Below are 14,535 nucleotides of genomic sequence, written 5' to 3'. Positions count from 1 at the left end.
ATTTAAAAAATATTTGTTGCAGTTTTTTATCTTACCCTGTATATTCGATATTTTTATGATTTTAGCGACATTGTTCACCGGAACTGCTTTAAAATTAGTATTTGAATATCATAATGGCCTATGACAAATTTTGCATATACAGGTCCACGTATTCGCATACGCCCTAATATAAAAAAGGTTCGACAGACCGAAACTACCGCTATTTCACTTGTTAGCTCTAAATTCAGGTGTTTTCCTGTAATTATTTTTGTGTTGCACAGTGTAATTTTGATTACTGAGTGCTTGTGGGACATCCTACAAAAAATTCGTACACTTTCACTCTAAATTCTCTGCGAAAATGCATACAATATTTCTTAATTTCAAAGTCGTTTCTCAATAAAATATGCTGTCAACTCAATACTGGTTTTTTAATACTCTGCAAGTTTTCGACAATGAAAATGAGGCTGTGGGTGGTCAACGCCTTACCTCCTTTTGTCACATTTTTTCATAACAAATTTTAATATTTTTTTAATATTTATTTCAAGTGCTCGAATATCTCTGATTCCATATATTTTATGAGCGTTTCGGTTATTATTCTGCGAATTGTAAGCGACTCCAACCGCAGACATTAAACATCAGGACTCTGTTGTTATTATTAGCCGGAACTTCTCCTCCTTCGAACATATTTCAGTATATTTAGTGTGGAGTTTCAAATATCAGTTATACCTACTTAAATTCCATTTTCAACGAAGGCTATGCTAAGGGGTCGGCTTCGTTTGACCTCAACTATGATTTAGTGATAAAAATACCCCCACACACACAAAAGGCGACACAGACACGAGCACAGAGAGGGCTGGCTACATAAATGGATGTTGCCAACTGGCAACTGGTTGGCAAAAGAAAAAATATTAAAAATAAACAAAACCGACCATTCAAGCAGCCAAATATTAGGAAAAGCGTGAAATTTATGTCTTCCAACTGTGGCATCGTATCATCATCGCCATTGATGTTCAATGATCATTCTTGGAAATCTCCAAGTTACTTCGTTGTTACTTGAAACACCACTCTTTTTTCGGGTATTTGTATTTGAAACATATTTCAAAGATAAACACAATTCGAAGCTGAACTGCAATGCACTGCAATTGAAGTGTTTGATGGTATGTGTGTGTGTGTAGTGCAATGAACGACAACAGCAACTGCATCAACTCAACTGCAGTCATAGCTCGTTATTCAATGAGTCCTTGGACTCTTGGTTTCTTATTTCCTTGCACTCACCAAAAAAGAAAGAAAATCTCATTGCATTGTTGTTTTTGTAATTAATACAATTCCTTTCCGTGTGGCTGTGTGTGTACCCCATTCCATGTTTCCAAAAACAGCAATTCTTCTCAAAATTAACACAATTCCTATCCATGTGGCTGTGTTTGTGTACCCCATTCCATGTTTCCAAAAACAGCAATTCTTCTCAAGAGAGTGTCGACAATAATTGTTCCTATTATTCCAAGACATTAGACAAATGATCAGTGCACAGCATTCCTCGCTACATCCCCACCCAACAAATGGTCTTTGAAGAGAATCGTCTGTTTGCCAACAAATCGTCAGACAGATGGACGCACCGCTGCCATCACCACCACTCGTGGCATAAATTTCAAAATGCAATTTTCAAAAGGGGTTTTATTCATTTGGGGGATTGAATTCCCGAACAGTTATGGCAAGAAATCATTTGTATTTTTTTCTTTGTCTTCGCCTTCTTTATTCTCCATTTAATACCAATGACTCAAAATGAAGTACCAAATGGTCCCTTCTCATGTCCGCCCGGCCGAGTGGCCAAGGAGCTGGCAGAGATTCTGCACGGCAACGAAGCGTCGACGATGAACGTGTTTCTCGTTTAATTGATGCCTCTTCTGGGCCATCGATAATTTCAAATGAAATGCTTCCGTTCCCATTTGCAATGCCGTTGCATTTTCTTGTGCTTTCTTTTTTATTTTCTTCTCGTTTTTATGTCATTGCCTCCCCCTCATCATCGTCATCAGCGGCACTCTTCAACTGCACATAAGTTAGCAGCGTGTCAAGTTCATTGCAACATTAATATCGACGAGCAGAAAATATGAAAGCATTTGGAATGAGACTGACTGGCTGGTTGGCTGGATGGATGGCTGACTGATTCTCAAGTGGCAGTGGCCGTGGCAGGCTTTAATTACGGGCAAAAAGGAAACCATCGGATGTGTTTAAGAAGTGGAAGTTTGCCACCAATGGAGTATTGGCTCTTTAAATTAGCAAAATTTCCATGCGTTGTGGGAATAGGATGAGGATGAGATATGGATATCCGTTTCGTTGTTATTTCGATTCTTGTAATTGAATAGAATTCGAATTTAATTGAAGTGTTGGCAAGTAATTAGGTGTGAATTTGAGAATTGTAATTTTTTGCTCGAAATATATTCAAGGACATGGTAATTCAGTGTTCTTTCTGTTGTGAGTATATTTTGATAAAATACCTCTTTGCAAGAGCTTCTCAAGACGTGAATATAGGTAATTTTCTAGAATAAAGTGTCTTCACAGAAAAGTCGTGAGCAAAGCTCATATCTTAATTCCTGGATATATTATATGTTAAGACTTCCTTCACAAATGTTGAAAAATGATATGTTTGAGGGTATCTACACCTAAAACTAATGGATCTTCTTAAGGCCTTTCTTAATGGCATTCATATGAAAGAAGGAAAAAAAAAGATAAAAATTTGCCCTTGATTAAAAGATATATAAATATTTAATAGAAATAATGCATAATAGTGATAGGCTTACCTAGATCGATTCCAAACGTACTGAAACATATTTTATCCAAGGTGACATAAATTATAAAACTGTTAATGTACGGCTATTTTATTTAATAACGGTTATAGCCAGCCATTTTGGATGAAATCCCTTTCAGAACATTTGGAATTGATCTAGGTTTGGCCGTCTATCTTTCTGATTCGTTCGACAACTCGCGATTTGACCGAGTAAAAATTTGAAAACTGAAGAAGCAAACAATATTACAAAAAAAAGGTCTTGACTACTGTAGAATTTGTTCTATATAAGCAGACGAACCTATCACCGAATCCAAATGCTGAATTTTAAGTAATTCCCTTAGAAAATGTGGCTAATTTCGTCAAAATTCCAAATATCGGGATGTAACTTTAAATGGGAGCTATATGAAAACGTGGACCTATGTAGACAATATTCAATCTCATGAAGTAAAAAACCGATATACAATCAAAATACCGAATTTAAAAATATTCCGTTAAAAAATGTGGTGAAAATCGCAAAAATTCCGAATATCGGGAGGTACATTTATCATTTTCGAACTAGACCTGACTGCAGACAAAAGACAACACTGAGCAAAATTTTAGCTTTCTGTCACAGGACGTTTGGGCTTAGATCGGCCAGGACGAACTTTTACCTTCCACCCAAAACAACTTCCAAATTATAAAATTGAAACCATTAGAATAAGAATTTTACGCTGATAAAAAATCTGCTAAGATCGTCCAGGACCAACTTTTAATGCTCTCCACCCCACCTTTGAATACCCTCCACCATTTGGAACGAATTTGGAAATTTTCAAAAAATAAAATCCTTAAAAAATTCTGTTAAAATCTTAAAAATATCGAATATAGCAGTTATATTGGGGTCTATACGACGAGGACCTACATAGGCATTGTTTGTCATAAGATATTACCGCATTCAAATATGAAATAAACGGCGAATAATGTAATATAAAAATATCGTATATAGGGCGGTACCATTATGTATACGAAGACCTAGACCTGCATAAACAATTTTCTGTCACAGACTGTAGTTCCCATTATGAACTCTAAATACGTAATTTGAAACAATACCGATGAATAATTACGCTAAAATCATCAAAATACCGAATATCGGGAGGTACCGTTATATGGGGGCTATATGAAAACATATATGGCCCTACTGGAAAAATAAACATGTGTGCAAAATTTTAGCCTTCTATCTCAATTCGTTCGAAAGGTAGCGTGGTTAAAAAACAGACGGACAGGCAGACAGACGGACATCGCTAAATCGACTTAAAATTTTACTCTGATCAAGAATATGTATACTTTCTTGGGTCTGGCATGAGTATTTCAAGGAGTTACAAACGGAATGACAAAGTTAATATACCCTCCATAATATGGCGGAGGGTATAACAAATACCAAATTTAAAATATTTTCGTTGAAAAGTATGACAACGTGGATCTCTATATCCAATTATCTGCCAGAGGGGGCGGCACCTATCACGGACACCAAATACAAAGAGTGAGAAAGAGAGTGAGAAATCCGTTGAAAAACACAGTATGGCATAGGGTATAAGCAACTAAGTTCGGCCAGGACGAACTTTTAATACCCTCCACGAATTGCCGCTATAATTTAGAAAAAAATGTGTGTGAATCATCAAAATACCGAATATATATTGAGCCTGAATGAAAAATGGGATTCCTATAGGCAATTATCTGTCAGAGTCGGTACATTTGTATGGGACCTATACCAAAACCTTGACCTATATAGTACATTTTGAGAACCAAAACTCCTGCAGCCCTAAAACACATCTCAGTAAATTTTTATTGACCTACCTCAATTTGTTCGGCAGCGAGAGTGATTTCCACAGACTGACAGAGGGACGGACATCGCTAAATCGACATAGAATTCAATGCTGGTCAAAACATAATCAAAGGCGGAACCCACAAAAAAAATCAAAATTGTTTTTTTTTTTTCTTTTGTTTTAATTGAATCAGATACATAAACCTAAAATACACGATCCTACAACATCTCAAAATTCTACGTTGACATATAGCGATCCTATTTAAGAAATGCCACAGGCTTCACAACTAAGTACAGTCAAATCAAATTACCAAAAATTCAATGACTCTGTCGGAGGGTAATTACCTGTGGTTGTTAGTAATTCTAAAAGTAACTCATGTCACAAATTAATGCCAGTCCAAAACAGAAGAACTTGTTCTGTAGGAACTGAAAGAATAATATACGGACTTTAGTTGCCCGAATAACAAAAATATCGGCCAAGCTTTTCATTTTTTTTTCAAATAATTTACAACTATTTTCATTTGTTAATACCCTTCTGAAAGATACAAAGGATTCCTCATTTTCCTTTAACACCATTTTCACATGATTAATTTCAGGATGTGTGTTGTCCTTGTGAAGAAAGCAATATGCTAATAGAGGCAACTGCGTTGTAGGAACATTAATTATTGAGTGTTAATGAAAAGGATTAAAAGTAAAAACAGCAATTTCCTTTTTTTACTCTCACACATTTTATGAATGATTACATTCAAGGAAAAAAGTAGTATAAGGTGGGTAATAAATCACCAAGTAATAAGAATAAATTGATTATATTGCTCACGAAATTTTGAGGTTTCGCTGTTGTGAAGGTTGTGAATAGACTATACAGGATGAGATAAAAACAAGTAAAAAAACATTAAGTTCGGCCGGGCCAAACTTTTAATACCCTCCACCTTAGGGTAAAATAAACATTAGAAGAAATGTGGCAAAAACCATTAAAATGCCGATTATGGGGAGGTACCGTAATATGGGGGCTACACCAAAACGTGGACCTATAATTACAATGATTCGCCACACGAACTAGGACCCATTATGGCCCACAAATACCAATTTTTAGACAAATCAGTGAAAAAATGTGGCAAAAACCATCAAAATACCGAATATCGGGAGGTACCGTTATATGAGGGCTATACCAAATCATGGACCCATACATGCAATGTTTCGCCACCGAAGCTGGAACCAATTAATACCAACAAATACCAAATTTCAGACAAATCCGTGAAAAAAATGTGGCAAAAATCATCAAATTACCGAATATCGGGAGGTCCCGTTATATGGGGGCTATACCAAAACGTGGACCTATAATTACAATGTTTCGCCACACGAACTAGGACCCATTATAACCCACAAATACCAATTTTTAGGCAAATCAGTGAAAAAATGTGGCAAAAACCATCAAAATACCGAATATCGGGAGGTACCGTTATATGAGGGCTATACCAAATCATGGACCCATACATGCAATGTTTCGCCACCGGAGCTGGAACCTATTATGACCAACAAATACCGATTTTCAGACAAATCCGTGAAAAAATGTTGCAAAAATCATCAAATTACCGAATATCTGGAGGTACCGTTATATGGGGGCTATACCAAATTTTGGACCCATACATGCAATGTTTTGCCACACGCTCAGGGACCTGCTATGACCTACAAATACCAATTTTAAGACAAATCCGTGAAAAAACGTGGCATAAATCATCAAAATACCGAATATCGGGAGGTACCGTTATATGGGGACTATACCAGAACGTGGACCGATATATCTCATTTTCAATACCAACCATCCTAGACACAATGCAAATAGCTCTGCTAAATTTTGGAGCTCTACGTCAAATAATGTGGGCTGTATCGTGATTTCAACAGACAGACAGACAGACGGACAGACAGACAGACGGACAGACAGACAGACGGACATCGTTAAATCGACTTAGAATTTTATGCTGATTATGAATATATATACTTTATGGGGTCTAAGACGAATATTTAAGGATGTTACAAACGGAATGACAAAGTTAATATACCCTCCTTTCCAAGGTGGAGGGTATAAAAACTGCAATAATGTCAAACGCCATAATTTTTAAATTTTCTTTTAAATTTTAATGAATGAAAGCAAAAATTGTCTGAAATAGCATCAAATTTTAGAATAAATTTAGATTTGCTCGAATTGGTCACCTTTGGAGTGAATTATGGCCTCTAAACGGCCAATGAAACCGCCACACGCTGGCCGAATGTTGCTCTGCGGTATTTTGGTCCATTTCCGGCGAAGCGTTGCTTGAGGTGATCGACACGTTGGTATTTTTTAGTGCCAACCTTGCTTTCCAAAATACTCCAGATACAATAGTCATTCGGATTGATGTTCGGAGATTTTGGTGGCCATTGTGCGCTGGAAATGAAGGGATGATCTTCATGTTGTAATAATTCGTGGGTGGCGCGTGCTGGTGCTGAGTCCTGTTGGAATGTTCAAGGCTTTAATACACCCTCTAGAATATTTTCGCGATAATATTCGGCATTTATTCTGATGCCACGCTCGATTAATATGAGAGAAAACCAAATTCGGCAGTTCGCCACTTTCGGCCAAGCGAAACATCTCTTTTTTGTCTATTTTCTTTCTGTTGCGGTGTAAGCTCTTGCATTTTTTGCAATTTCAATGGCTTTACCCCGAGCTCATTTTTCAATATTTGCCGAATGGAAAATTGCGATATGTTCAGCTCACGAGCCATTTTTCGGCCACTGCAACGCGAGTGTCGATCAAGTCGCTTCTTTACTTTTCGAACCATTTCTGCTGATGTTGCTGTTTTCTTCCCTCCTTCCTTTCTACTTCCTTGACGTCGGGCTACGCTACCAGTATCACGGTAACGAGCGATGGTACGAGACACAAAGGATTTATGCAAATTTAAATGCTGGAGTGCTCTAACGAAAACCATTTGTGGTTTTCCAGCCAAATATAAAGAAATCACACCATCACGAATAACTTTTCTGCAAAATTTTCACCAAAATGCTTTCGTACGCTTCTTAACCTTGTAATGAGCTGTCACTGGAATAATTTTAACAGCTGTCGGATGAGTGGCTTAGAAATGACAGCAGTTTGAATTTGGTTGCAGTTTTTTCATCTCACCCGGTAGGGATATTGGAGAATGGAGTAGGAGGAAGGGAATTATTTTGATCTTGAAATTATTATCTTTTCCCACGGATTATCAGCACCTTATTTGTTTTATTCAAATTTTATTATAACAGTCAAAGTTTTTTTTTTAATTTCCATTCCAACATACTTATATAAGTTGGAAATAATCTAAAAAACTAATTTTTGGTATAAAAATTCCTTTATGACAAGGTTTATTTTTTTCCGCGAAAGAGTATAAAAATATATTTTTCGGCTGAGAACAAAATCCATGAGATTTTATAACATTTTTGCTTTGCGTTCGCTGAATATTATTAATAAACGGTTACAACTAATTACATTTTTATACGACCCATATTAATTTATCGTGTAAGCCTTAATATTTGCTCATTTACACCCAGACACACTACACGAATTTCGGTGATTAATTACATTTAACACACAAAAGTTTAAGTCGCCATATTTTGGACAAAAGCAACGATATTTTCCATTTTTTGGGAACTGCTGTAACTTTTCGTACAAAAACCCTGTTAATAATTGGTGGCTGGTTGTTTGTTGGTCGGCAACAATACCGAGACCCAAACTGCGTTTTATTTAATTAATTTAACTTGTCATTTAATACATTTTTAATTTCCTTGTAAAATTTTAAGCAATTTGTGTCTTGTTTCATAGTTTCGTCATTGGCGGGGCGCACATCTCATAGTTTGACAAGCGGTCCCGCATTTATCCCCATCCCTCAAACCCCCACCAGACACCTTTTTTGTGTTGAACAACATTTAGTGGCATGTTGCGATGCAAATTGTTATATTATTTTTCTCTCGCAATATTTTTTTGCTGAGAGCGTGTGGTGGCCAGTCGCTAGACGGCCCCATGCAATTCACTTGTTTTTTTTCCAAGGCACATTAAAATTCCCATAATTTCAAAGACAACAAAAAAGTAACACTAACGCAAATGTTAAAAACTCCCATAAAAAATTAAATAAAAAACACATTTGCCATGAATGACAATTTCGTTTTCATTAAACAATTTGTGCTGTGCATTGGATTCGAATTTTTTTCGCTTCTTTTCATTACACAATTTTTTTTATTCATTTGTTTGTTTTACTGCTCTTGCAAATTACCACACACGCACACACATCAGAATTAAGTTGCAACAGCAAATGTATGATCTGTGGGGAAGCAACGTAACACAAAAAAAAAAAACAATTCGCAACACGTTGGTCAAATATTGGAAAAAAATATTGAATGTGGATCTGTGTAATAGTGTTTGCAATAATTACATTTAATACAGATGGCGAGAATTGTAGGGTGGATCGATGACTTATATATTATAAAATGTTTTTAATTTAATACAATTAAAAAATAAAAGTCGTGAATAGTTGGAAATTTAAATATTTTTAGGATTTTGTCTGAAATATAGGAGAGAAGCTTTATTATCTAAAATTTGCTGGAAAAAGCAACTAAGGCGGGAATATTCAAATAAAATCAAACAAAAATTATCTTAGCCCCAACAGGCAAAGCTTGAAATTAAAACAGTAAAGAAGAGCCAATTGAATAAATATGGGAGCTATATCGAGATCTGAGCCGATCCCGATAAAATATGGCATATATAATTCATCAAATGAATGCTATGTTGTGGACAAACAAAATGTTTCGAAAATCGGGGATTTTGTTAAAAACATAATTTACAAAGCCTTATAGTTCAAAATCGTGTTTTTTAGACATTTTTTACGAAGTCCTTCTAAATATCTTTAATGACCAAACTTAAAGAATATTTTTTGAATTTTTTTATACAATCTTTAAAATGATGGACTCTTATAATTCAAAATCCTGCCTTTTCTTGCATTTTTTCTCAGGGAATTCTGTCTTGAAGTCTTTATGGACAATTTTATTAGGAGCTACTTGGCAAGATAAGTGTATTGTAATGATATTTTTAAGGAATATTCATAAAAAACCGTGAAGTTTTTATGGATTTTTTTATGGCTTCAAGACAAAAAATGTATTCAACCTCTTGATGCCAAAATTTCATGAACTCTTCGATTAACCTTTTCAAGGCCTTTTTATTTTTTATTGAAATTTCCTAACATAGAAATGGCGAATAGTTAAAAGTCGCTACAAGAATTTTTAAAAGAATTTCATTATTTATTTTCCCAGCTTTTTAGAACTTTAACGTAAGAATCAAAGAATTATGTTAAAAAAATCGAATAGTTCCGACTATACCATGCCATACACCACTATGCATATTTAGTAGAGCTCCCGGAAGAGAATAATTTATTTTAACATTTGGCTTTAAAGTAGTTATAATTTTGTTTCAGAGGGTACTAATTAATATGTGAGAGGCATATCCAACTCTCAACCGATTTTATCTAAATTTGACGCAGACATTTTTATCTTTTACACCAAATAATTATGCTATAGAGTGCATGATATCACTTCTAGCAGGATTATATTAAAAACTATGTATCGAAGCCGAGTTAGCCATTGTTTGCACAATAAACCTGAAATCGGATTAAGGATATATATGGGATTTTCGATTTTCTCCAAATCTATATATATAAATGTAAGTTGTGTTAGTTACTACGCTTATAACTCAATATCCGCTGATCCGATTTTAACGATACATACAAATTCGGAATTGTCTCTTTTCCGAAAAGGATAATATTCAAAAAAATCGCGTAAAAATGTGATATATTAACATTTTCATTTTGACTTTTGAAATGTACAATAGTAATGTTTTATTTTGCATGATTTTTTTCCATTTTGACTTACTTTTTTCTGATGTACATTTGTAGTGTTTTTTTATATTTTTTTTTTAATTCGAATATTAATACCAATTTATTTAATTGACTTGATTTCTTGAGAACTGAAATTGATGGCGGGTTGCATGGAAGTCAGTCAAATGATATCGAAATAACTTAACGCGGTTAGACCAATGTTAAAAGATAATTACTTTTTCAAAATCGCTAAAAAACACGATAAAAGAGATGTAATGGCAAAAATTCTCAAATCGGGAAAAATCGAAAAAAAAAATCAATGGAAATTGACTAGATATGGAAATAATTCATCCAATGAGAACTTAAAATGCAAAATTCATTGGGACTGCAACCAGTGAAATACCGAATATGAAGAGCACTGTTATATGCGAACTACATAAAATAGTGGAGCAAATTGAAAATTTGGAAAGAAAAGGATACATTTCCTCGGAAAATTCTTCCGAAACCTTAAAAGTAACCTTAACTCCCATGAAACGTTATACGGTGACTATGCGCTATCATCAGTAGTCAGTTTGGTTGGTACATAACAATCCCAAAAAGGGGGGATCAAACGTTTTTAGGGTCCATTTTATATAGTTTAACCAAACACAAAGGGCCTCAAATATTTTGCTCTATACTTCGCAAAAGTTACCATAGAGTTTTAAATTTTTCCTAGGGGTTTCATGAATAATCAGTTGTTCAAAATATATATCAGATGTATATCAAATGTTGGTAATTTGAGATTTTAAGAAGAACAACACATTTTTTCCAATAATTATAAGAATAGGACCATGCTTTGGTATAACCCTTATATGTGAACCTATTTCTTTCATATTACAATAATCCGCCCAATGAGAACTCAAAATGCAATTCATTGGAGCAAAATGGTGCAAAATGGTAGAGCGAATTGGACATTTAGGAAAAAAAAAAAAACTTTCAAGATATCTTAAATCGCTTTTGCAGGTCACGATATATGACCCCCGGATAAGGGTACACTCCTTTTTCAAGTATAGTTTACATTTTAACCATATTTTACTCATACGCATTTTAGCAAAAGTTGGTAATTTGGGAAGAAACCATCCTCGCAAAAAATGATCACGTTTTGGTATAACCATTATATAATTTAAGCTATATTCGGGGTTTTCGACATTTTTCTTTCATTTTTCAGGCCTTTATTTGACATCTTTGTTTCTACGGGTGTAAAAAACCTCTTCTCATAATATTTTGACTTTTGGAGTAGAGTCCATCTTGGCCTTGATCACATTCATCAATTGATTTGGCTAAAAAATTGTATTTAGGCTACTCTGGGATAGAGAATCGTCTTACAGATAATTGTCCACATAGGCATTTTATTAAGTATAGTTCCCACATTAGTGTACCCGCAAATCCACATTCCTAACCAATGTTTGGTCAGAAAAAAAAAAATTGGTATACTATTGAATTTTTAACTCTCAAGAGAATATTGGCTGGGAACGTAGAAGTGGGATGTACGTCTACATGCTTTGAACTCCGAAATATCAAATTGTGGCAGAAACATGAAAAAATCACGAATATTATTTTTTGGATCGTTATTGAATTATACTATGAAGAAAAATATGGACTTTATGGGTTTTCCAACACACAATTTAAATGACAAAAATAAATTAATTCCTATCTTAAGGTAATGGGTGTAAAAGACCAATTATCTTTGACTATTTTGAAATCATTCAGATCAGTGTTCTATAATGCCTTAAAAAATATACATTAAAAACTAAAAGTAGGGGCCGGCAACGCGGACCGGGCCAGCTAGTTTGATATAATTGCTTCTAGACTGAAATCGATAGGATAGGCCATTTCGTGCACAATTAACCTGAAATCGGTTGGAGATATATATGGGAGCTATATATAAATCAGAACCGATCTAGATACAATTTGATAGAGGTTTTCCTGGGCTGTATCTGGTATCTGGAACTAAAGATTTTGTAGAGTGTACATTACTAAAGTGAGGGAATTAAACACCAAATCGGGTGAAACATATACTTGGGAGCTATAGCTATCTCTGAACCGATTTTTACCAAACTTGCTTCTTGACTGAATTCGGTTGCATGTGCCAAAATTCAAGTAAGTTGGACTGATATTGGTCATTCAGTGCACTATTAACCTGAAATCTATTAAAGATATATACAGGGTGAAATAAAAAACCGCAATAAAGTCAAACACCATAATTTCTATTTTTTTTTTAATTCTATTGAATGAAAGCAAAAAATGTCGGAAATAGCATCAACTTTTAGAATAAGTTTAGATTTGTTCGAATTGTTCAGCTAGGGAACGAATTATGGCCTTCAACCCGCCAATACAAAATAAGCTCCCTGGCTGTTGCTCTGCGGTAGTTTGGCTCACTCCCGGTGAAGCGCTTGCTTGAGCTGATCGACACTTGGGTATTTTTAGTACCAACCTTGCTTTCCAACATTCTCCAGACACAATAGCCCAACGGATTAGTATCCGGAAATTTTGGTGGACATTGTGCGCTGGAAATGAAGCGAGGAACCTCATTTTGTAACCATCCAAGATCCAAAATGTTTGCGTGCCCAAAGCTTAAATACACCCTCAAGAATATGTTTGCGATAATATTCGGCATTTATTCTTATGCCACGGTCGATTAATATGAGTGGAGTGCCACCATCGGCGGTTATGGCGGCCCACACCATCACCATGGCCAGCGCTTGAGTTCTGGTGGCCAACCGAAGGTGCACATTTTCAGCTGACCTCTTTGGCAAGTAAACACGATCATTTTGTTTGTTTACAAAATGCTGAACAACGAATGTTTTCTCATCGGAGAAAACCAATTTCGGCGGTTCACCACTTTCGGCCAAGCGAAGTAACTCTTTAGCTCTTTTGAGTATATTTTTTCCATTGGCGGTGTAAGTTCTTGCACTTTTTGGAATTTCAATGGCTTTACCCCGATCTCATTTTTCAAAATTTGACAAATAGAATTTCGCGATATGCTCAGCTCACGAGTAATTTTTCGGCCACTGCAAACCATGTCTGCTGTTGTTGCTGTTTTCTTCCGTCGGGATACGCTGCCAGTATCGCGGTAACGAGCGACGGTAGGAGAGACAAAAGATTTATTCACATTTAAATGCTGGAGTGCTCTTACGATAGCCATTTGTGGATTTCCATCTAAATATAAAGAAATCACACTATCACGCTTGAATTCCATCACGAATAACCTTTTTTCTGGAAAATTCTCACCAAGATGCTTTTGTACGCTTGTAAACAATATAATGAGCTGTCGCTGTGATGAGTTTCATATCATATCGTGAAAATATCGAATGTCAGGAGGTACCATGAAATAGGGTCCTATATAGAAAGTTGTAGCCTACTTCGAACTTGACCTGCCTGCTTGCCAAAGATTGATCTGTGCAACATTTTAGCTTGTATCTTAATTTGTTTCGACTCTAGCGACAATTCCACAAATTCTAACTAAGGTGATTTTACTGTCAGAATTACTATCAATACAAAGCGGATATGTTTTTTAGTTAGATCGATTTTTTTACAAAATATTTAAAAACAATGAATAATGAGTGGAAGGTTAATGCTTATTTTTAAAATCATCGACTATATTAACTTAAAGATTTATTTCGTTTCAAACGTGTAAATTACTTAGGGACAAAAGTTGTAATAAACTTTTAAATCCAACCAAATTTGACGTATTTAAAGGAATATTTATATTATTAAAGTACTTGCAACAAGACTCTTACATGCGGATATTCATTTGCAAGAAAAAACCTTTAAATAAAAACAAGGTTGGTAGTTATGTCCTACCCTGTATCATAATGTTTTTAACTATTTTACATGAAATTTTTCCGAAAATATATGTTTCCCCATATTTGCCAATACAAAATTCGCCTACAAGTAAATATTTAAAATATTGCTACAATAATGTCAACTATTCACAACAGCATTTAATTTTTATTCTCATAGTACAACGTATTAAGCCACATGCTATGTCCGAACCATGAATTTCCATTTTTCATATATGTGAACAAAAATACTCGAGATTTGAATACCAAGCCATTTTATGTCAC

Source organism: Musca domestica, unplaced genomic scaffold, assembly GCF_030504385.1.
Source record: "Musca domestica strain aabys unplaced genomic scaffold, Musca_domestica.polishedcontigs.V.1.1 2, whole genome shotgun sequence".
NCBI classification, from domain to species: Eukaryota; Metazoa; Arthropoda; class Insecta; order Diptera; family Muscidae; genus Musca; species Musca domestica.
This window is presented reverse-complemented; position numbering follows the sequence as displayed.